The sequence below is a fragment of the Ambystoma mexicanum genome, chromosome 1q (genome assembly GCF_040938575.1).
Source record: "Ambystoma mexicanum isolate Mex_15411 chromosome 1q, UKY_AmexF1_1, whole genome shotgun sequence".
NCBI lineage: Eukaryota > Metazoa > Chordata > Amphibia > Caudata > Ambystomatidae > Ambystoma > Ambystoma mexicanum.
The window spans coordinates 1214213411-1214238687 of NC_090922.1; the positions used below are offsets into that span (position 1 = coordinate 1214213411).

Sequence of the window (25277 nt, forward strand, 5' to 3'; positions counted from 1 at the left end):
CTTCCGCACTTCCCGAGTGTCATTAATATTGAAGAATTCTTTGATACGACCCTCCATTTCCTCTTTGAACAAAGGGTCATCCAACAGAGTCTCATTACACCTTCATTTAGAGTTCCTAGGGCAGAGATCACTCCAGCTAATATCGACAGAGACCATGTCATGGTCCGACCAACTAATTGGGTGAATCGCTTAACCCAGTGCGAGATCCTACAAGTCCCTTGAAGTATAGAGGTAATCTATTCTCATTAAAGTTCCATAAGGGGGCGAATAGTAGGTAAACCCCCTCTCCTGTGGGTGAAGGTGGTGCCATATAGCTCTCAACCGTACAGTTTCATGACAGTATTAAGTGCTGTACTCCTTTTGTTTCTGAGATTCCCTTCACCCTGGGTTTTTAGACTGTCTGTCTAGGTCGAAGTCCATACAGACATTACGATCTCCCCCAACTATGATGTGTCCCATGCCCTCTTTCATGACTTTCTCCAAGGTTCTCTGAAGGAACCTTCTTTGTCCCTGATTTGGAACGTAAATTGTGGCAAATGTGAACCTAATTGTTTTGATGAAGCGTGAGACCAGGACAGCCCACACTGTGTCCTACCACACCCTGGTAAACTCCATTTGAAGTTCACTGCAGATTGAAATCCTGATTCCTTCTTTCTTAGTTATGCCTGAGCCCCAGTACTCACCCCCAATCAGGCCACAGGGATTCCTACGCTCTTCCCCCCTCAGATAAATAGTCTCTGTTGTGTGTTGTTATATGCTGACATAATAGTTGTATAGATAGTGATAATAGAATACTGTAGTAGAATATTGAACAGGTCTAAGATATCTGGAATGTCGAAGGAAAAGGCTAGTAAGAAGATTGACATTAAAGGATACAGATTACATATGGCAGACTCCTGTGTATTGATATTACAGTAAATAGAAACATAACAATGGCGACGAGGGGAAATGTAACCAGTAGAAAAAAGGGACGGAAGTACTGAGGCAGAAAAAGGAGGAAACGAAAGACGGAAAGAAACGGACATTGAATCAGCCATAATTTGGTACAGGAAAAAAGAGGCTGAAGGATATTGGAACAAGTGAACGGAAACGGTGAGGCACGCAAACAGGTGTAAAGTGGCCATCGTCAAAACAAATTGTCGGATAAAAGGGGAGTTAATTATTATAAATGATTTGCATGCAAGGTTGAGAAAGGCACTGCATCTTTCGAAACAGAACGGTAAACGTACTTACTTGAAGCGTGCGCGTTTAACCAAGCTGTAGGAGACGTCCGTATCAAGACATTAAATAAAGTATTAGAGGAAAGCACCTAAGGGCGTCAAAAAACATGCCGCCCTATTGACAAAAAAAGGTAAGCAAATAAGAATAATGCCAACATGATCATCATAAAAGCAAAATAAGCTTGGACGAGTAATAAGCAACTTAAAGTAAACAAAGCAAAGTGAAATACCGAAAGTTCATGTAAAGTGAAAGTGAAGTATTTGTGCAGCATTGGCAAATAAGAGAGAATGAAAGTAAAAGTACAATACTAAGCTGAAGCAATAACACACATTTGAAATTGTCTAGGAGGACAATTCAAAGTGAAATAGCACACAACAAAGAAATAGATAAACCTGCAAATAAACACTGGATACAGAATAAGTGCAAAATAATAAACAAATACAGTAAGAGTGAAAAAAACAAAATATTGATCAGATAATAAAGTAAAAGGACAGATAAATAAGAAAAAGAAATCAAATATCTGTGGAGCATTGACGAAAATGTCTTCTGACAATGTGAATGGTGACTCAAGCACACATTCAACTCAAATAGCGTCAGGAACATCATTGCCCATGAATCCAGTCATTTATTTAAGGCATCCAAACCCTTTCAGTCTAGAACCGCAAGAAGATCAAGGTCAAATATGGCAAGAGTGGCTAGATGAATTTGAGCAATTCTTACGAGCAGTTGGAAATCAAAATGCCGTAAATAAGTTAGATATATTTATAAATGTAATTGGCAAAGAACTGAACAGGGTTATCAAAATAATACCTCCAGAGTAAAAAATTACGTATCAACTTCTGGTAAGAGCAATCAATAGTAGACTGGTAATTCCACCAAACAAGGATTATGAGAGATATGTATTTAACCAATGCACACAAGGTCTGAATGAGTCAATTGCACAATTTGCATTAAGATTACAACGAAAGGTAGTATATTGTGACTTTGCCAATTACAATGATAATGAAGCAATACAATTAAGAATAATTTAAGGATGTGTATCATCTCAATTTAGGAAACATCTGTTAAAAAAACTGCTTCCATTGAAAAAAGTACTAGAATTAGCAAGAGTCTATGAGAGAGTTGATAGGCAGGCAGCAGACATAGAATATCCAAAGAAACTGGACACCATTGCTGCTATATGACAAAATGTACAATGGCAAAAGAGATATTCTAATGGGTCATCTGGAGCAGCACCTCATCAAGATGGCTGGAATAATTTTCGTAGGAGTCCGTTGGAAAGACAATGCCACAGATGTGGGTTTGAATTCACGCACAAAGGTCAGTGTCCTGCTATAGGTCAGTTGAGTCTGCGATGTGGATAGGAAAATCATTTTCAGACAATGTGCAGAGAAAGAGTGATAGCACCTATATAGAGACCTAGCACACACATGGTTTCAAACCGTAGGTATGATGGTCAAAGAGGTTTCAATGTAAGACCATTTCCAGAGAAAGAGGTGTCAAGGTCGAGTGGACTGGCATGAGTGGTTCAACAGGTTCAACAACCAGGATTTATTAGAGCAATGGATAATCTCCAAATAGAAATTTCTGAGCAGAGAGGTCTGCAACAAGATCAGGCTGTGAAATCATGTCAGAGTCAGAATCAGGAAGAAATACAGATCGGGTATCCCTATGAAAACCCACCAGTGGAGGAAGAGTATGTGAACAAAGATCAATATCAATATCAGAAGTATGATAGATACAGCAAAGAATATCTAAGAATGATATATGACAATTGAGATGACAAAGTGGCCATAATAGCTACTGTGAACCTAGGTGGACAAGATATACCATTTCTAGTGGACACTGGTGAAACAGAAAATGTAATGAGTGAAAGGGTATATGAAGGGATATCGGCATTATATCCTTTAAAACCATCAAGAGCACAAATATGTCAATAGGGTGCTAAACAACCAATATTATCAAAAGGGCAATTTCAATGTGATTTGATTCATAATGGATGTTGTGTGCCAGTTAACATGCATATTATAAGTACTCCAGCAGTAGGTAGATGTCTCATTAGCTACAAAACTGCAATGGAATTACTGCTTATTGGTGTTAAGTATAAACATTCAGAAAAGATACAAGGGGTTCCCTCACAGCCTCATAATGTATGTGCTTTTGCAGGAGGGACATTGGATTTGGAAAAGATATAAGGGAATTTTCCACTGTTATTTCGGGGTGTTGAAAAACTGAAAGATAGTGCAATACATTTACATATTGATCCATCAGTTTGCCCTGTTCCTCAGCATCCCAGGCGAATCGGTTTTCATCTGCAGGCCAAAGTGTCTCAGGAATTACAGCAGCTAATTGACAATGACATCATTGAGAGAGTTGATGGCGTACCTATGCCATGGGTATCTCTATTGGTAGTGGTACCTAAAGCAGATGGTAGTCTTCGTTTATGTGTGGATATCAGAATTCCTAATACAGCAATACAGAGGGAGCGACATCCAGGACCTAGTATTGAGGACATGATAATTAGTTTGAATCAGCCACCAGATTCACAAAATTGGATCTAAACCAAGGATATCGTTAGCTGGTAATTGATCCGGATTCAAGACCCATAACCACTTTTACGACACATGAGGGATTGTTTAGGTACAAAAGACTGAGTTTTGGCATTTCTTCTGCAGCTGAGATATTCCAAGAGACAATAGGAAGAGTTATTGCACCAGTAAAACATGCATTTAATTATAGTGATGATATACTGGTATATGGCGTAAATCAGAGTCAGCATGATGAGGAGCTGGAGCAGGTGTGCAAGATCCTTCAGGATAATGGGTTGATACTGAATGGTCCAAAGTGTGAGGTGAACAAGAGTAGTTTAAGATTTTTCAGACATATATTCTCAGAAAATGGGATCAAGGCAGACCCAGAGAAAGTGAATACAATTCTAGGGCTGGATCCTCCAAAGGACGTGGCTGAGGTGAGATCATTTTTAGGAATGGCTGGCTACTGTGTGAGGTATTTGCCCAATTATGTAACAATGACTGATGCTTTGAAACAGTTGTTGAAGAGAGATGCAGCATTTCTGTGGAATGAAGATTGCAAAGAAAGTTTTGAGTTGATAAAAAAAGAACTAGCTAGTGACGGAGAGTTGGAATATTTCAATCCAAGATGGGAGACTGAAGTCACAGTGGATGCAAGCCCAGTGGGTCTGGGGCTATTTTAGCACAAACAGAACAAGGAAAAGACAATGTCAGACATATTGTGGTTTATGCAAGTCGAGCCCTAAATCCCATTGAACAGGCATATTCACAAGCTGAAAGAGAAAGTTTGGCAGCAGTATGAGCTTGTAAGAAATGTAATCATTTTGTAATTGGAAGACCATTCACTTTGATTACAGATCACAGGATCTCCTGTCTCTACCCCAGAGATAAGATGCCTGCACGGATTGAAAGATGGGGAATTTGTTTGCAGGAATATGATTACATCATTCACAACCTGGGAAAGAAAGCCAATCCAGCAGATTATTTATCTAGACATCCAAAAGAGGTGTCCGAGGATGAAATGCAAGTGTATGCAGAAGAATATCTGTCATATTTGTCACTTAATGCATTACCATCGGCAGTCACAAAAGAGATATTTATGGAAAAAAGTAAAGACGATCCTACAATTCAAGTGGCAGTTCAGATTACCAAAGCTGGTAGATGGAAGTGTTGGAGTAAAACTCAAGTTACAGAAGGTGGGGTGGATAGAAGAGATCGGAAGAGAATAGCCAGAGTGAACAGTGAACTGTTGGCAACTGACCAAGGAGTTCTGCTGCGAGGAAATAGGTTAGTAGCTCCTAAAGGTTTGCAGAAGGTACTTGTAATGATGGCACATGAAGGACATCGTGGAGTTGCAAATACCAAAAAGATTCTTCGGAACCAAGTTTGGTTTCCTTACATGGATGTCATTGTTGAAGACACATTACAACACTGTGTTGCTCTTCAAACGACTGCATCTGGAAAAAACTCTGAACCTCTTCAGGTAGTGCCATTACCTGATGGGCCATGGAATAGAGTAGCTATTGATTTGTTTGGCCCCCTTGAAGAAGGAGGGTATCTTCTGGTAGCTGTGGATGAGTACTCCAGATTTCAGTTGGTCAAGCATGTGGCATCTACTGCTTTCCATCATGTAGCAGTAGTTCTGGAAGAGTTGTTTAGTGAGTGGGGTGTCCTGAATGTAGTTAAAACTGATAATGGGCTACCATTTCAGGGACATGAGTTTAGCAAATTCGCTGTACACCTGGGCTTTAAACACCAAAAGATCACACCACTGTGGCCACAAGCCAATGGCATGGTTTAGAGATTTATGAACACGATAAAGAGAACTCGACAGAAAGCGGTCAATGTCTCAGGCAATATCTCAGATGTTGCGAAGCTATCGTAATACTCTTCATGAGATGACTGGATGTTCACCGCCTGAGTTGATGATTCGATATAAACCCCAGACCAGGCTTCCACAGATGGAGGACTATACACCTTTGGAGGATGCGGAGATCAGGCAAAGGGATAGGTTGAAAAGGAAAGGATTAAAGAGTGGACTGGTATCAAGAGGAGGTCACGTGAAAGTAAATGAAGGTGGGAGAGTCTGTTCTGGTGCAATAAAGGCAGCGTAGAAAACTGGACTTGAGATACAGGCCGTTGCTGTTGAAAATCAAGAGGATTAAAGGTCCCATGGTGACAGCTGTGGGAGATGACTGTGAGATAACAAGGAATGCTTCATTTTTTAGAAGGCTATTTCAAGATGGTTTGGAAGAAGATGAATATGAACATGTAGCAGAGATGCCTGAAGAAATGGATTTTCCTTTCTCTGATGACATTTCTGTAGGGTCTGTTGATGTTCCAGAAAGTTCCTAATTGGTGGAGTCAGAATTTGATGTAAGTGCTGAGCTACATGGTGTAGTTCCAAGGAGTCGGTCTTGTAGGATGAGTCGAAGGCCGGCTTGTCTAATTGAGCAGATGTAATGTGAACCTGCTATGCTTTCAGTACAAATTTACTCGTTAATTTATGAAGCAGAACTGAGATGAGTACAGGGGGTTATTGTGTGTTGTTATATGCTGACATAATAGTTGTATAGATAGTGATTGTAGAATACTGTAGTAGAATGTTGAACAGGTCTAAGAGATCTGGAATGTCGAAGGAAAAGGCCAGTAAGAAGATTGACATTAAAGGATACGGATTACATATGGCAGACTCCTGTGCATTGATATTACAGTAGCTAGAAACATAACAGTCTCCTGAAGGAACAAGACGTCGATTTCGGATCTCCTAAATTCCCTTGCAACCAAAGACCTCTTGGTGGGGAAATTAAGCCATTTCACATTCAGAGTACATACCCGTAAATTGTCCCTGCACCTTCCCTTTGTTGTGTCAGCCACAAGAACGGCCCTTATCCACACCACCAATATGCCTCACAGTAAACACCCTCCCAACATAGTGAAAAGTCCATAAATGAGAAATGCCAAAGCCATGTCACAAATTCTAAAATTGCCTCTCCCTTTCTCTTGGCCCAGCCCCTCAATCCTCTCGCCTAGGCATCTGGTCCTTTCCAGTTACTTTCACTGGTCGAGTACCAAACCACCAGCCGAGTCCGTGACCCAGGCCCCCCTCCTTATCTCCTCCATATCAGGTGCTCCCACGCCCACCCCCAAACTTCAACCAACACGTTAACCTCAAACCGCTTCACCACAACACAAAAACAAGCGCCCAACCCCCAGTAAATGGTATCAGGTAATATTATCCCTACAAATAATATCACCATATATATGGTCGTGGGGTAAGACCATAGGCGATATTATTGGTGGGGATAATTTATGGGGTTATTGGGACCGTGGTTGCGGGGGTGTCCCTCACTCCATTAAAAAAATTAAGGGACTTGCAGGGGTGTCCCTTCAGGTTCCATGTCTTAATATCGCAGCAAAAAAATGGTGATATTTTTGTATGCCAATATTTTTGCAGGGATATTAACACATGGAACCCAGTAAACAACCTCATTAGTTCATTTCCCTACATGTTTTACTTCAATCTCACCCCCCCCGGAGTGCGCAAATGGACAGAGCCATATAAGAACCATTATAGTCTCCTCTCCGGCCCTCTGTAGAAATCTGTTCAAGCCATATTATATGGGGGAGTGTTCAGCTCCATGAATTTTTTCCTCCCTTGCTGGGTGCCTTAATACACTATTGTCTGCCTCCTTCGTTGTCTCCCTTGGGTCCTGGGGTCGAGTCATCGCCTCCAAACAGCTCTCGAGAGACTCTATTAATTTCTTCCTCCATCAGCAGCCTGTAATTACGACCGTCCAGCTCAAAAGAGATTGAGAATGGCACCCCATTTTCATTCAGTCATTTTGTTAGCAGCAAGCAAAGTATTCTCTTGCTTAGGGTTATGGAGGACAGATCCTGAAAGATGGTGATTCTTGATGTGCTGAGGGTCACAGGGCCCTTAGACCTCACCTTTTCTAGAATCTTAATCTTGTCTGGGTAGTTATGGAAACGCGCCAGGATTGATCTTGGATCACCAGCCCTATGAACTCTTTCCATTTTCATCTCATCGACCTAGTCATCAAAAAAAATAAGTTTTATGTTTTCATGTATCCTCTGCCTGAGGTCCCGTTCCGTCTCCCCTTCCGTCTCCGGCATTCCAAAAAAGCTAAGGTTATTCCTCCTTTCGTGATTCTCAAAATCATCCATCTTCAAGACCACCTCTGCCTTTCTCCTCTCAATTTAACCAATTCTCACTGAGTCTCCCTGGTACCTAGGGAGGATTGGTTGCATTCAAGTGCCTATAGTCTCTCCTCCGTTTGTCAATCCTCACATTAACATTAATCATGTCAACCTTTTCCCCGATTTCAGCTCTCATATTTTGGATTTCTTTCAGTAACAAAGCGACATCCCTCTTAGTTGCCATCAAGTCTTCCCCTTCCATCGCCATATTCACCCCTAGGATGCCTTCGGAGCACTCCAATCTACGAGAATATGCACATCCAGCAACTTTTGCTTTAACCTCCATGTGCCATTGCACCAGAGCGAGAACACTCCATAGGACCCCTCTGTTACCGACTCCAAGGCAGATCCCTCCTCTTCACCACTTCTCTGTCACAGGTTTCACTCCAAACCACAAGGGGGGTTAACCCCACCCAGGATATTGGGGCCCACACCTCCAAAAGCATTCCTTCTATGGTGGACCCAGTGTGGCATTACCTGCGTGTTCCCGCGTCCCTGGGGCGGCTGCACTTCCCACACTGTGTATGCCCTGGGGCCTCCGAGACCCTCTTGGCTCCCCCATATTGTCAAGGCGGACTGCAAGCCAGACACCCTTGAGGCCCAGTCTGCCACCACTGGTTCTCTCAATCTAGCACCTCACTCCTCCAGTCCTCCCCTTGGGGAAGACAACTGGGAGGCGGGCACACACCCCAGTGCTGGGGGCCCTCACCTCCCAGGTACTACTGGCTGTGGGTGAACAACAGCCACTTTTGAACACTCAATGACTCTTCACTCTCCCAGCTCAATGATCCTGTTTTCTGGGAGTGCTGTGAGATCAGGCTTGCCCCCTTCCTGCCCCTGCAGCAACCGCACAGGCTGACGTACCTGCCTCAGCTCCTCTGACCACCGGCACCATGCTCCAAGCGAGCGACTCCTCCTGGAGTCCCTCGACGCACAATGCTCTTGATCACCAGAGTCCCAGGAGTCCTTCGTAGCATCCTGCACTGCCTGGGCCACATCCCCGGGTTGGGAAGTGGCCAGCCCGGGGATGCAGGCCACCCCCCGCTGGTAAGGTAACAGGAGGTTTCATGATCTGGTCACAGCCAAATCCATATCATTTTTTCAGCTGCATTTTGCCACACATATATGTGGGTAAGGGAAATAAATATGATGATGAGGACAAGAGGGATCTGCGGGGGTCCCCCCACGCATAATTTGCAGCCAAATGGATCAAAATTGAAAGGAAAATGCGATGGATTTGGTTGCAACCAAATCTACACCTTGACATCACATAGAACCCTCTGGGCAACCCTCCAAGCATACATTCGTCACCTACCAAACCATTACAGAAAGGGGAAAGACCAGGTGCAAGTCATGCTTTGCCCACCTCAGGAGACTGTGGGTCCAAGCCTGATTTGCATGTGGCCTTCCGCCTTCTGTAATAACTTGGCAGGCTACAAAACGATGGTTTGGAGTGTTTCCCAGATCTGCGCCAGAGTTTCAGATTAATTCTAAACCTTGCAGCTATTGACCTTTTGTTTTGATTTAGACATCCCGAAGCCAAGCCACACATCCTTACACAACCATTTAAGTTGAGTTACAACAGAACAGAGAGGAAGATCCTCCAATTCAATAAGCATGGTGGTAAGTCCTTCTACTCAATTGGTGTCAGTTATGCCGATAGACGTTACACCATTTCTTTGTTGTGTTAGTGAATCTGCCCTTTGAAAGGCCAGGTTCCTCTTGTCCCACAAGTTGCACTTCGAATCCCCCATAACAAGATCCTCTCATATATAAAGATGGGTTTTAATTTGCTCTGTATGCCATTTAGGTGTTGGTGACATTGTATTGGTGCTGAGAGAACCTTTCTGAATGCCAAATCAAAGGCAAAATCATTTAGCAGTAGATCCTAGAAAGGGGACAAAGGCGGTCAATTGAAGGTAAGGAAGCCCAGCCTAGAAGCCTTGAGAGGAGGAGCACCTTAGCACTGACTGGGATGCAGCGGCTTTTAGAGCCTGTCTGTGCCACACATGGCCCAATTCAAGTAGAGAGAGCATGTGCGTGGTGTGGTATCATGACATTAAATACCAAGAGAAGGTGTGAGAATGAAGAGGGATTCTGGGTCACAGGCTAATGACCTGAGCATGACGGGATGACGGGGGAATTGAAGGCAAGGAACAGAGAGGAGCAAGGGAGCGGGGAGGCTGACAGAGAGAACTCTGGTAATGGCCCAATCACAAAGAATTTGACATTTCCGGCACTACCAAAAGTTAGGGCTAAGCATTGTCTTGTAGTTGTTTAAAAAAAAGTTTCCAGGTACCCTGAATTTACCATCCTCTTGGTCTGCCAGTGCCACAGCTAATTCCCCGCACCCACGAAGAATTTCCGGATTGTTGTAGGAAAGAAACGTGTTGGATTCTTCAACATACATTTCTTATAAAGACCTGCAGTATGTAGAGTTGTTTTTTCCGCAAATGCATGGCTCTGTTTACGAACTAGTAGTCATGAGGGTGATGCATGCGTACCATGACAGGGACATGCCTTACAATGATGTCTATATGTGTGGCTGTTTTGTTTTTAAAGATAGCTTATACGTGCAGAGATGACTACATGTTGAAAACGCATCAGTACCGGACCCAGAACTTCTGCAAACGTTCTTTAAGTGTCCAAATGTGATGTTCCGTTACGGGGGTGCCAAATAAACTACATGTCCTGTCGAGTGGGGCTGACCGCACACCCCTTATCTAGAGCATGTTACGATGTAACATGGGTATTCCACTCTAAACCTCTTGTGAGATTGTTCTTTTGACTCCCTGCCTACTTATATGAACAAAAAAAGCTGAAAGTACGTCACCTGTCGATACAAGCATTCACGTGTTATCGTGCATTTTAATGCGCCTTAGTAAAGACGCACACTCGACGGAACATTAAGAAAATTACTTTTGCAAATATTCTATAACTTCATTTATTTGGCAACACACTGGGTATGAATAAGGAACATCTGCTCTCTCCCTCACACAGGGAACGTGCGCGCGAAGGGCTGAACAAATGATGTTCCTTTTGCAGATGTCGCAAAGCTTAGCTGAGCCGCCCCCCCTTATTTGATTTGAGTTGTAAATATTGATAATAGTCAGCGCTGCCACGAATTTTTGTCTTGGGTATATGTTTAATCACAGTGGCTGTGCTAGGAGAGGGTTGGGCTTCTCCCTCTGTGGCTTCCTTGATTTCACCCAAACTCCCCCCGCACCCCACCCACCGGATTGAGTGCGAGGTGGCTGGCTGGGGCCTGGTTGCTGCTTCAGCTGAGCCTCTGCAAGCATTCACTTTTAATGTGTAAAATGCATAGTAATTGTATAGCTTACTTTGCAGTAGTCCCCATCCATCCTGGGCACTGCCATTGGGGGATATTTGAAGCTTTGCCAACATTGAAGCCAGCCTCATACTTTGGAGGGGATGGAGGACTGTTTTAAAAAGCGGGTCCTGAGTGAGGCCAGGGGTGATCCCCAATACCCTGTTCCTCCCACCCCACAAGTGCCTGCATGCCCGTTCTCAGCTGTGCCTTTGCTTTGCACACTCTGGCCTTGGTAACCCTCGAAAATAAGCTGCCTCGCTGCTCCCAACAGTCCCCAAAAAATGAACAAACATAGTGAAGCGCAGGGGTCGGTGATGAAAATTTCCTTCTCATCTTCTCGGCCGTCCCTTTCCTCAGAGAAAATAAAACTATTGGGTCCCTCCCTCACCTCAATGCGGAGGACATAACATGGGCAGCCGCGCACCACTCGCCGTCCCCCATCCGGTAAGCTACATACCATCCCATTGTAGCCCAACTTGTCTAAATAACTGAGGCCAGACCAACTTCTCACATTTGTGGCATAACAAGGCCGCTGACCCGCTACAGGGGAGCGGGCGTGGAAATAGGCCGCTCCCCCTGCATGCGCTCTAATTATAGGGGCCATGTATACGGCCCCACTTCCTGTCTGAGCCTCACTTTTGAGAAAGCGGGAGGGGGTGCTCACCACCTCCACGCTGTTATGCCTACGCTGCTAGCCCCCACGGGGCTGCGCTATGGGCTTTAGTTTCGCAAAGAGATGCAAACAAATGGAATTGTGAACCTTCTAAATTCTGACCAGAGCTCTTATGCCTTTGGACCTGTCTTGCGGTGTATTGATGGGGACAGGCAATGTCTTCTGCTACTGTACGTATGTTGCTGTAGCCTGTTCATGATTATTCAAAAGTAAATGCTCTGACCTCACATGTGAGAGATTTCACAAGCTCTTTTTTTAGTGCCCCTTTCCCGCGAGTGCCCTGGACTTAGCATCACGGCATACTGCTGTCTTCTGCCTATAGCGTCCACAATCTTGGAGGACTCCATCCCATGCTAATGTGTGGCTCTGTCCCCAGATGCTGGCCAACCAAGCCACAGTGTATCTGTTCTTCCATCAGGGGGCCAGGCATGCAGGCTCATCATGGTCTGCCTGCCCACCTCACACACTGCAAAGTAGTGACATGCTAGTGACCGGCACCCATGAACGAGCCCTTCAAGCCCTCTCGGGCACAACAACCTGCCTCAGTGACTGTTCCTCCATTTACGTATCCCTCCCATTGTTTATTGATTGATTTGTTTTTTCAGTATAATTTGATTGAGCACAGTCTTATAAAAGCAATACGAGGCAATGTGTAAGTGAGCAAGTCCTAAACTAAACATCATGAAAGTCATCTTGAGTTTGAACATTTATAGCATGTCTTGTGTCTCCACCTCCCGCCCCCTATTTCGATACCCTGCTGCAACGGACATATGTTATGCAACCTTGGGTAATCCCATGCCCTGCAAGGCACCAACTTCGAACACTGCTGGGGAGCCCTTACATGCAACTGGCAGAATGGTTGTACTCTGATTGGTGGGTCCATTGGCAGTGGCTGGTGTATCCCTGAACTGTGTAAAAGGTGGCTTGTGGGAGTTGCCGGGGCTCCCCTCTCTGTTGTAAGCACTACACGCTGGACTGCAAACTAAGATGCTAACAAGACTCTCGTAGCTGGAGTACTTGTGTGCATCGCAGCGCATGGCACTTAGGTAAATCTGGTGGGGTGCTACGCTTGTGCGCTCCATCTGCCATGCCGTTGGTGGTGCCCAGAAACTGCAGGGAAACGCCCGTACCTTTCAAATGACAGCCTTTACTATTGCTCCAGACTTCCCATGGCCTAGGGGTTCCTAGTCTGCGTTCTAGGTGAGCTAGATCTGGTGCAAACAGAGCAGGTAACCTAGATCGGTAAGCTACCGGCACCGTTGCTACCGTACCGCCATAGTAAGAGGTGTGCTCGCGGGTGCCTGACAGCCCACCAGGTCTGACCTGGCAGGCCGTGTGGCACCCGCGAGCACAGTTCGTCGGATGCACCGGCACCGTTATTAACGGTGCCGGTGCATCCGAGCTCCCCATTCCCATTGAGCCCTATGGGTCTCAAATGGGAATGGGGATCTAGCGGTACTGGCAATTATCAGGTCCGCCTAACTCGGCATGACCTGGTAATTGCCCATTTGCGGATTCCAGACCCGGATGCAACTCCGTCGGCAGCCGTGCTCGTTTTACCGGCACAGCTACCGCTAGAGTTGTAATGAAGCCCACTGTTTCAATAGTACCCAAGGGGGTGCTCTGTGTTCAAATGGAAGTAAATAGTGATATATTCAGCAACAATGGTCAAAATTACTAACTGCATAGTCCACAAAAAAAAACTGGTCCACATTGGCCAAAATGGTGGCCCATTTTGACTGGCCCACACTAGCATTTTACATTTTTGGTACAGGCATTGCCCTATAGGCCTGTCCGAGCCTGGTGGCTCATCCATAATGGTGAGGGGACGCCCATCCAGTGGCCCCTCACCCATTATGGAGGAGCCAAGGAGTCAGCCCAGTGAAACAGTGAGCACTCCCTCAACTGCTTTTTCCAGCTAATGGAGTGCTCCTGGGCTGGCTGAACTGTCAAAGGGAAACACTGTTTCCCTTGGACAGTTCATTTTAGTTCCTCAGCCACACATGCTCACTGAGCCGTGCAAGTGCTGGGGCGTTTTGCTTTGCCAGCATTGCATAGCTCATTGGAAATGCTGGCTGGGGCACTGCATGTCTGTATGTCCGAGGGGGAGCTCCTGCGCCTCCTCGGACATACGGACAGAGCAGCCTGGAGCAGGCCGTTTCTGCAACCACACACAGGCCAATGCAGAAGGTACGTTTATGTTCATTGTTTTTATTTAAACATGTGTATGGATTCGTGTATGCTTATGTTATGAGTGAGTGTAGGGTGATGGATACTCATGTGAATGATAGAATGATTGCTGTATGAATGTGCAGCGCTTTGCATACACACATAATCATGTTTATTGTGTTAGGACCAGTGGGGCCCAGCGGACAGGGATGGTATCTTTTTACTGGACATCTATCATTCAAATCCCTCTGCATAGTCCGCAAGGCTTTCTGGGGCCTGGGGCCAAAATACCTTCACCTATCCCTCCGCAAATAACTCCCCTCTCACGCTCTTTGCTCCTTTACCTCCAACTCCCTCAGGGTCAGTCATTTTTCAAAGAAACGAGCTGGGGGTAGATCTCTGTCTTCGGCTGGGAATCATCTCCGGTTCCAGAAGCACCTCAAGACCTTCCTCTTTTCTTCTGCCTTCGCTCCCCCTTTCCCCTGCTGATCTGTTCTCTCTTGGCACCGTACACCTGGCCACCCTCTGGGCCCAGGTACCTGCTCACCCTGCCACCCTCCCCCACTTCCTCCGGGCCACCCTTTGCACTGGGGTCTGTATCTGTACCCATACAGCCCCCCCTTTTTCTTCCTGCACTTATCAGACCTACCCTGTCTGCTGCCTTAAACGTAGCACTTGCAAATTGCTGGCTGCACTACCAACGTGTGTTGCCTTTATTATTTATTTATAGTTATTTATCTGTTTCTCCTCTGCTTCGCACTTTCCACTTCTCCTCCCTTGCATGCACTTTTCCCCTCCCCCACTCCCATGCACTTGCGTGTTTTCAATGTCACTGAGCCTAGTAAGATCGCTGTTTTATTCTCCTCTGTTCCCCTCCCTTGCCTTGTCGCGCTCTGAAACACTTGTGTACGAGCGCGATAGAAATAAAATATCAATATCAATGCCTGCCCGCTGGGCTCCCCAGCACCAATTGCAAACCGTTTGGCTATTTACCAATTTTTTTGTTAAAAGTATGCTCTACAATGCAACATTTTAGCCCATTATTTTTAAAAAATCCACAGGGGGAAACCCCCCCGAAACGCTCTTTATTGGTTCGGGCTCCCTCACTATGCTCGGTCGTTATGGCATTTTTGGGGGAAATAGTTATGTCCCTCCACTTAAAAAAAATCACCAGCCGCCACTGGCCCTCAGAATGTGTTGGGAATGGGATGGGGGAAACCCGTGGACTAAGGTGGGAGCACAATGCGCGGGAACCATGCGATAGTGGTGGGAGCAGAGTGTGGAGAGCCCATGATGTGTGATGGGGTGGGGAGAGACCAGGGACTGGGTAGGAGTGGGATGAGGGAGCCCAGCGACTGTGATGGGAGCAGGTGACGGCGCGCAATACATACTGTCCATTTGGCATTTCTGGGGGGTCCCGAGTTGCCCAAATTTTGCTCAGGGGGGCCCTGTCCAAAAAAGTTTGAAGACCACTGCTGTAGATAGTGATCTTATTAATATTTGTTTATTCTTATCTGAACCTCATAAGAAGACCTTTTCCTCTGTCTTTGGGTGGTTAACCGTATCTCCCTTGGTTATGCCTAAATAATGGAAGGAGCTTTATCACCGAAGAATTATTTAGGGAAACTGTCAAAAGATCAGAAAACTGCTCCATTTAAATTAATTGACAAATGGGAAGTATGTCTGTAAACCCCAAATTCCAAACATCTCCTGCATAGCAGGTGTATGCTAAAAATGTCCATTGGTAAAAAAAGCATAGAGCATAACTTTTGGGTTGTGAGAGATGTCCCTTCTGCCTTTTATCTGTGAAGTGATATTCTCAACCGATTCACAATCAATTTGGATCTCATTCATCGTAAAGCATGGTCCCGACTGGGGTGTAACCCCATGGGCTTTGACAACATTGAAAAAGCATTCCGGTCAGATTAATTGCTGCACACTCAAAATTAAGCAAACCTCAACACCAGGATGCCTACATAAATCTAAATTCCCATCTCCAACAACAAGGTTTGGATTTAAATCCGACACCTCTACTAGACCTAGAACATGACACCATTTGAATATTGGTTGATAACAGCAACCCTCGAAGTATCACTTTGGGTGCAGACCCCTTTATTGGAATGCGGTTGATGTTCAACATTATTCTATTGATTTAGGTAATGAAATCAGGGGACAATCCCACATGACTGTTTAGACATCAGCGACAGTATTCCTCCAGAAAAGATTTTTACTAGGCATGGGGGTAATTTCCTGGTGTACTCTTCCTGCCCCCACGGTGTGGAAGAGTTGACCTGAGACATTAGGAGGGAGGAGGTAGTGTTCAGACCCAGGGACCACTACCTTGAATCCCCTATCCACGTCACACCATCAAAAGAGATCACTCCACCCAACTGGAAGATACCACTGAAATTGCCAAGCCCAAAGTCTTTACCGGTTTCAAGCAGATCATCGAGGAAAGGATCAATCTTGCTGATTCCTATTATACTGTTGAGCAAAGACAAAAGCTAAAACTGGTCTTCCTGGAATTCCAAGATATCTTCAGTGGACTCATACAACTGTGGATGCACATCCATTGATTCAACCACCATTCCCACGGACACCGAGATGGCTCCAGTATTTGTGAAACAATACCGGTTACCTCTCGCATCCATGGAGTTACTCGCAGAGATTATTACAAATTTAGAATCCTGTAGGATAATTCGTCCAATCCACAGTACCTTCAACAACCCAGTACTGGGGATCCTGAAACCAAACGTCCAATGAAGACTATGTGCAGACCTGAGGGAGTTGAATAAACGGGTCCACATGTCAATATGGCCCCTTCCCTACATAGAAGATGAGTAAAAACACCAGGGCACCCAGGTACTTTAGAAAAGAATTTAACAAAATGTGTTTGAAGTAACCTTTTAAGATTTAAAGAAATGCTTGAGGTGCGGGGGAGAAAAAGCTCAACCTTGGCAACTAGGTTGGATAAATGGAAGGACAAAATGTGGTTGTTCCTAGAGATTTAGGAACTCCCATCCCCTGCACACTGTCTAGTATCTGTGGAGCAGATCATTAATTTTGGTGTTTTTTGTATAATCAATTTCATAACATATAATACAACCTTTAGTTCAGTTGATGGGGCAGTGAAAGTAAATACACAGCTCACAAGGTTTATATAAAAAACAATCAAAAGTATTTATTGTACAATGTTTTTAGGCCCAAGGCGTTTCAAGTATACACTCTTCCTCAGGGGCAAAATCATATTTCACAAGTTTCTAGAAAAAGATAGAGAAAGGTACATCTTAGTATATCTGCATATATTATTCCATTAATTATAAGCATTACATATTCAGTACAAGCATTCGTCATTTTATAGACATACAATGATCCATGTCAAATGCAAGAAACAATTCAATTTATGTTAGGTATGCCCACCAAGTGTGGTAATACTAGTGGATACAGTCAGCTATTACTAAAGTGGGATAACTTGTAAGAGGGTAGTCAAATAACCTTCTAACCAATCGTCTCTGAAGTAGGAAAAAACCTAGTCAATTTTTGAGTTCCTAAGAGAACAGAAGTAGGCTGTGGGATAGGCCTAGAAAAAGATAATGAATGACACTTACCAACTATGGTGAAAACATAGTTGCAGTAGGGTAATAAGATGTTCAAAGGGAGGTTGCATTGGAGAAATCACTCGTCTCCACGCTAAATAAATAATAAAAACATGTAAATAAGACAAACCAAGTGAATTAGTGTTGCAGTAAAAGAAGGAAAAAAAACAGTCTACACTTACATCTGGTCCTAAAAAAGTCCCTGAGAACGGTTGGCTGAAGAGGAGAAAAGTTTTCTCAATAGGTATTGCGGACGATGCTTGTCGGATTATCTGCAGAAGGTAAGTACAAATTAGATATAAAGACCAGAGAAGGAAGAAAATGGGCTGTCAAGTGTGCCGACAGCATCCATACAACATACTTGATCAGGTTCAGAATCTCCAGCGGAGGAACCATGGTGGACCGCATCCCGCGTATGGAGGATGTGGCTCACTCATGGTGTGCCTTCTTAAATACCTTAATTTAGGGTGACGTGTGATGGGACATGAGCGGCGGAAGAAACCCGCCCGCGCATGCGTGCCAAACAAGGCATGAGATGATAGGTACAAGTCATGGATCTGACGACACGGCAACGCCGGCGTCAGAAGAACATGTAAACAGTATCACCGCGCATGTGCGGAACTGATTGCAGGTGAATTAAACACAAGGAAATGCGAAAGCATGTAAAATAGAATCAAGTAAATTAATTAATAGAAAAGTATTCGCAAAAAAGTGCGAAACACTAAAAAGATGTCACTGCATGTAAAAATAGAATCAAGGATATAACAAGGATCGAGCCTTACATTGTAGTCATATTAAAGTGTGGAGGATCTATCCGTCCTCTATCCGTCCTCTCTGCATCTATTAGTCAAAAATAGAGGTCTATCCCAAAGGAACTAAAGGGGATGCGCAATGTTATTGCACAACTTAAACACAATTGTACAACTTTTACAAAGCATATTATAGACATAGGGAATACATCTTACATTGGCCCAATCTTAACATATTTTTCAACAATTTTTCAAAAATACATCCAATATACATTTAACACAGCCTTTTCAAAGCCTTATTACAGACATAGGGAATACCATTTTTTCAATTTTTTCCAAGCAGATGAAGAACCCGAAAGACTGCTACATCTGTGTGGGCTCAGACCAATTTTGACAAATGGTAGTTCAAAAAAATATTCTAATTAGTAGAGTACATGTAAATACAGCCAACTGTAGTCCTGTAGAGCTAACTTCTGACATGTTATGGACAAACGTGGAAAATAATTTCAGACTATGGAGTCATGTGATTAGATGGAGGGTATATGTTTCATAAGCAAGGGCCCAGAAAGTAATCCTCACTCATACCGAGGGGGGTGAGTGAGTCAAGACAATGTATCCAAAAAAGTTCTCTCTGGGATAGTAGTTTTTGTAGGTCACCTCCTCTAGGAAGAAATCCAACCTTCATGTCCAAACCTAAAAATGGTACTTACCCGTGCCTCAATTGCCAACATTGTTCCAATGTGATAAAAGGAGACCATATCCGACATGGCAATACTGGGAAGAAAATTCCATTGAGACAATTTGCGACTTGTGATTCCAAAAATGTAATTTACGCTCTGCGCTTTCCCTGTGGGAAATACTACGTTGGAAAATCTACCAGAAAGGTCAAGGAACGATGGACAGAGCACAAATCTAATATTCGCACCAAAAATATCAAATACCCAGTATACAGACATTTTAGAGAGCACCAACACCCACTTCCTAGAGGAGGTGCATTGCAAGAAATGCAACCCTCCCAAATTTCCAAATCTCCCATGCACACCAAAGGTAGAATCATTGACTGGATATTAACCTTAAACACCAAAGTATCCATTGTAGACATCAGTGATGTCTTTTGGTCAGACCATTTCCTAATTCATTTTAATGTCTCTACCAGAAGTACTGTCTGTACCTCCCATCCCAGTGCTAGCGAAAAATTCACACAAGCTCATCCATGACAAACTATCCCCCATCCTCACCAAAGTATTAACGGACCAAGCAAACAATCCCTCTAATCCAGGTAGTACATCCCATTTGTAACACGCATGCCTTAAAACAGCCATTGATGAAGTAGCCACTCTTAAAACTAAACTACCAAAACCCAAACGTAGTAACGCTCGGTTTAACAATGAACTCATAAAACGATCGCTGCACTCAAACCTTCACACTGTAAAGGTAATAACTTCCCTGCTAAATTGGTTAAAGCATGCTCCCTAACCCTTTCTCCCATTATCACCAGCTTCATTAATGCGTCTTTCAGGACTAACTCAGTCCAATCAGAAATGAAAGAAGCCTGGGTAACACCACTACTAAAAAAAAACACCCTCGATCACACAGATTATTGACCCATCACAACAGTTCCCTTTTTCCTTAAAATTATTGATAAAATAGCATATACCCAAGTACAAGCCCACCATGAAACTAACCATCTACTAGGCGACAGGCAACCCGGCTTTTGGCCCAAACACAGCATGGAGACAGCTCTACTTGATTTAAAAAATCAGATAGATACTCTTAGAGACTCAGGCAAACTATGTATTCTACTATTACTTGACTTGTCTGCTGCATTTGATTTAGTTGACCATCATAAACTGTGCCTTACCTTATCTAAACATTTAAACTTCTGTTTTAGTTGACCATCATAAACTGTGCCTTACCTTATCTAAACATTTAAACTTCTGATTTAGTTGACCATCATAAACTGTGCCTTACCTTATCTAAACATTTAAACTTCTGTTTTAGTTGACCATCCTAAACTGTGCCTTACCTTATCTAAACATTTAAACTTCTCACAAAATGCAACAGACTGGATCAAATTGTTCTTATCAGAACGAACCTCTAGAGTAGCCATAGGAGAGGAATCAGCAGATCCTATTCCTGTCCCCCTCGGTGTACCTCAAGGTTTCTGCCTTTTGCCCACATTATACAATGCGTATACAAAGCTTCTTTCTGCTCCATTGGATACTATGAGAGTAATATACACCAACTTTGCGGATGATATGCAGATACACACCCCAATTACAGGAAACAAAGATGAAGACACCATCACCATAAAGAAAATCTATTCCCTCATCCAGAACTGGTTGCCAACTAACAGTCTTTGCCTGAACGGCGAAAAGACTGAGATTCTCATTGTTGGATCATCTTCTCAACTAAAAAACTGCCCCAAGACTAGTCCTCCATCGACATAGATGGCACTCCCATCCCCATCTCTAACCAAGTTAAAAAACTAGGGGTGTACTTGGACTCTAGCCTCACCATGAGCAAACACATCAGCTTGCTGGCATCCTACACAGCCTACACAGCTAAACTGATTTCCCTCAGCCGCCAATTTCTTTCCACACAAAACTGCATCACTCTTTCCAGAGCACTCACCCTGTCCAAACTGGATTATTGTAATATACTATTATTAGGCACTTCCAAAAAACCCTATCCGAATTACAACTATTACAAAACAAATCCCTGAGAGCAGCACTAGGCATAAATAAAGGGACCATATCTCACAGGCTAGGAGAGAAGTACATTGGCTCCCGGTGCAAGCGAGAATTCTGTACAAAACGCTTACCACCGTGCACAAATGCAACCTTCTATCTTAATATGCACCTCACCCAAAAAACACCTATCAGCCTTCTGAGATCCAACACCAGACCTCACTTACTTGTCCCCTGTTTCAAGAATACGAGAACCAGTTAGTCCAACTTCACTGTTGCAGCCCCCAGGCTTTGGAACTCCTTCCATGCCAACATCAGTAATGATATATCCCATACCTATTTCAGGAAACTCCTAAAGACCTGGCTATTTAACAAATATCAGCCCATTGCCTGAGGCCAGCACATAATTTCAGGCCTACCAGACTCACTGTTGTATATATGTAATCACCATTGCATTTGTATCATTTCACCTATGTTACCCCACTGTACGATTATATTCATGTGCTGCAGAGAAGAGTGTGTTCTTCTTCATACATGTAACCAGCAAGTACCTCAATCACACTGTACCTATGCAAATGCAATAAATAAATAAATAAATAAATAAAATAGTAAGTAATGAAGTAGCAGTGTGCTGCAACTGGAGTTGAAACCCTAGGTCAGAACAGCTGATCACTGGCAGAGAGGCATGTGGGTGTAAGTGGTGAGCCGTGTGCTGCAACCAGAGCAGGAACCTTAGCTTAGGATAGCTGATCGCTGGCAGAGATGCGTGTGGAAGTAGGTGATGAAGTAGCAGTGTGCTGCACTGGAGCCAAAACCCTAGGTCTGAACAGCTGATTGCTGGCAGAGATGCGTGTGCCTGTAAGTGATGAAGTAGCAGTGTGCTGCAAATGAAGCAGGGACCCCAGGTCAGGACAGTGGATCGCTGGCAGAGGTGCGTGTGGGTGTCAATGATGAATTAGCCTCGTTTCGTAGTTCAGGATTGAGGAGCATTGTACAATTTGTTCCTCATTCCTGGTACAGAAAAACAGTGGTTGCTTAAGGAAGACTGGCTGCTGTGTAAGAGGCACTTTGGTAGAGCTTAGTCTCTACCTCTTAGCTTGTACAGGAGGTGTTGGTGACCCAGACTGTATATGCATTTGCTGGGGAGAAATGTGTGCAACCTCAAGGTTACAATTTCGAATACTGGCACGGATTACTACACATCCCACACATCTCAGGTCTATACTGGGCTAAGAGTAACACTTGTTATCAGTGTCCAGGTGTCAGTGAGTGGATGTTATATTGGCCCCCAGTAATGTAATTGCCCTACACAGGAGGCTCTTTTGATCTTCAGGTTCATTAATATAGGTGTGTGTGTGTGTGTGTAGCTCTCAGTACTGTAATATGGGGGTGATGTGCATCAACATGGCCATGAGGCTCCAGAACAAGTTGGGTGTGTGGAGGGCAGGATTTCTCTGTGCCACCACTCTGCAGAGATGCATGGCTCCCTTTACTTGGAAGAAAGAAGTCAGGATTGAGGTAATCCAGGAGAGCCTCATGGAACACCCAGTAGTTAGAAAGCCATGCTGCTACAGGGCAGTGATAGAAGACATCTGTGGGTACATAAGACCCTATGCGGGTCTCTGATCTGAAAGTGTGACACAGTCCACAATTGAGTTTAGATGCCCTGATAGACCTGTATTGGTCTTGAGCCTGTAAAAGAAAGGGATGCTTTAAAGCATAGAGGATAGAAGCAAGACAACGCAGACCGACACAGGTTCGAATCCCCGTCCCGCACTGGTCTCTGGTTTGAAGCGTGTTATTTAAGATTAATTAATTAATATAGAAGTGTATTAGTAGAGGTGCATATTACCAGAGAGGCAGAATGGAGGATATCATGCTACCTATGATGCAAACCTGGAATGATAAGGGATGCCCCAGATCATGACTTAGAAGGAGTGGTAGAGTTGTGGGTGATCCCAGAGCAGGAATCATGGTCATCTCTGATGTGCAAAGGTGGAGCTGAGAGTTATACTAGAACTGAATGGAAGAGACCAAGACTGAGGTCCATTGGTAGAATTGTGTATGATCCCAGAATAGGAGCTTTGAGTGTTTCTGCAGGCCAGGACAGGGGTGCATTGATAGACAGGGCACAGGTTGCTGTCGGTCAAGACTAGGGTGCATTGCAAAAGCGGTATGGGTGGGTGCCCCTTCCAACAACAAACCTTCCGTTTGTTATAAAACAGCTTCCCTGTAAGCAGCGTGGTTCCTCTGACTGTGGGAAGGTCAGCGATGACTATGTTACCAGCAGCGATGTGGAGCTAGGAAGCCGCGGGCAAGGAGATCAGTCCCTCCAGGGGCACTTTGAGATCTTGATGCCCCTTCCCCACCCATTGATCGCAAACTAGTGAAAATATATTCTCTGGCATCCGTTGAGGAGGCATTTTCTCTCTTTTTCACCAAAACCTGCATCCCTCACTGTTGCCACTGTTGCACCATTTACATTATTTATTTATTGACTCAGCCTCTCACCCCCCAGGATCATTTGTATTAAGGGCACTCTTATAGCTGCAATACAAGGCAATGAAGCTTCTTCGGTATCTTTGAGCATATACATCATTCCACTGTGTTGCCCGTAAGAAACTATCATATAATATTAAAGTTGGAGTACACGTTCTGTTACCCCCGGGTCTGGCGCGCATTATAAATAATAAAACAAACAAACCAAAAAAGCATCCTGTGGGCCAAGCCAATTAAAGGATGTTCAAAGTATGTGATTAGGCTCATTTGGACCCAACATCAGCAGGGAGTATTTACACACAATACACATGACAGGTACTATATACAAAGTCACAACAATAATGGGAGTTCGAAGACGTGTGAGTGACAGAGACAAAGGCTGGATAGGACTGAGAGAGGTCCTACAGGTAATTAAAGGCCTTGCCCACAGACTCTACTACCCCCGCCCATCTTTCCGTATGTAAGACACTTTCTTATTGGCAGTCAGTAAAATGAGACTCGCTAGCTCACCCATCTGGAAGGGCCTTCCACTCCGTGAATATTACTTTTCTAGCCATAAGCAGTGCCCTAAACAACCGTTGTCGTGTTCGCATGGTCCTCTTTAGTTTGGGCTGTTAGGTGGAAGAGCCACCTATACACCGAAAAGTATTGCATTAGAGTACAGATAGGGAGAAATGGCATATGAGGATGTACACAAAGCTTGAATGTGTTGTTTGATTATTTACCTACGCATTGACTGCCCACGGCCATGCTAATCTCCACGGCCATTCCCACCCAGTTCTTGCGTTACTCCGCCCTAAACACCTTTTCATGAGAACTCTTTCAGCTCGCTTCAAGCAAGCCTTTCCAACAACCTTTTCACTGGAAGTGCCTGCCAGTGTTTTTAAAGCAGTCTTCTGAGAGTTAATGGCTTAATTGGAGTTGTAAACATACAACTGGTGTAATGAAAATGTCTAAACCAGGACTGCCTTCAGCCACTCAATGTATGACCATTGTGCGTGTTCTCACAGTAGACCTGTTAAAAGCAAGTATTGGCAAAGCCAACCGATTTGGCTTGTGTAAAAGCGCTAGGCATTTCCAGGGACTGCTATTAGATGTCCAGGTACTCGTACCATTTTTCACCTGACACCATTGATGGCTATTGAATCACACTGAGGCAGTGCTTGGCAAGTGCCTTTGCCATGTCTACACAAAAGCCCCGAACTGTTGCCATTGGCAACGCTTGTTAACACATGGAATTGGCTTCCCCTGGCTTCAACTGTTCTTTTAAGCCTCTGAGTTCTGAGGCGACAAAAATATAATTTTGCTTTGATGGAATATATGAGTCTAACTTTGTTCATCCTCCAAAGGGCCTTTGTGTAGGAAAGAAACCCAGCAACAAAACAATTAAAGTAATGGAGATAATCACCCGGCGAGATTACCCAATCTCGAGTGCATTCAAGAAGGAAAGAATTTGGAAATAATGCAAGCAAGTTAAGAAAATGAGCGGAGCGTAATGATTTCAGAGTGCTCTCCGGGAATCTTGCAACAAGGCGGAGCATGGTGCATTAGCAACACCAGGTTTCAGGCAAGCCTGCTACCTAACTGCGCCCAAAGG

General features: G+C 44.2%; 1 protein-coding gene across 2 annotated transcripts in view; it reads right to left on the reverse strand.

The window, feature by feature from the left end:
* The window catches only part of PDE4B (phosphodiesterase 4B), a 2420935-nt gene that overhangs the window by 1866974 nt on the left and 528684 nt on the right, over positions 1–25277 (reverse strand). The window lies entirely within an intron of this gene.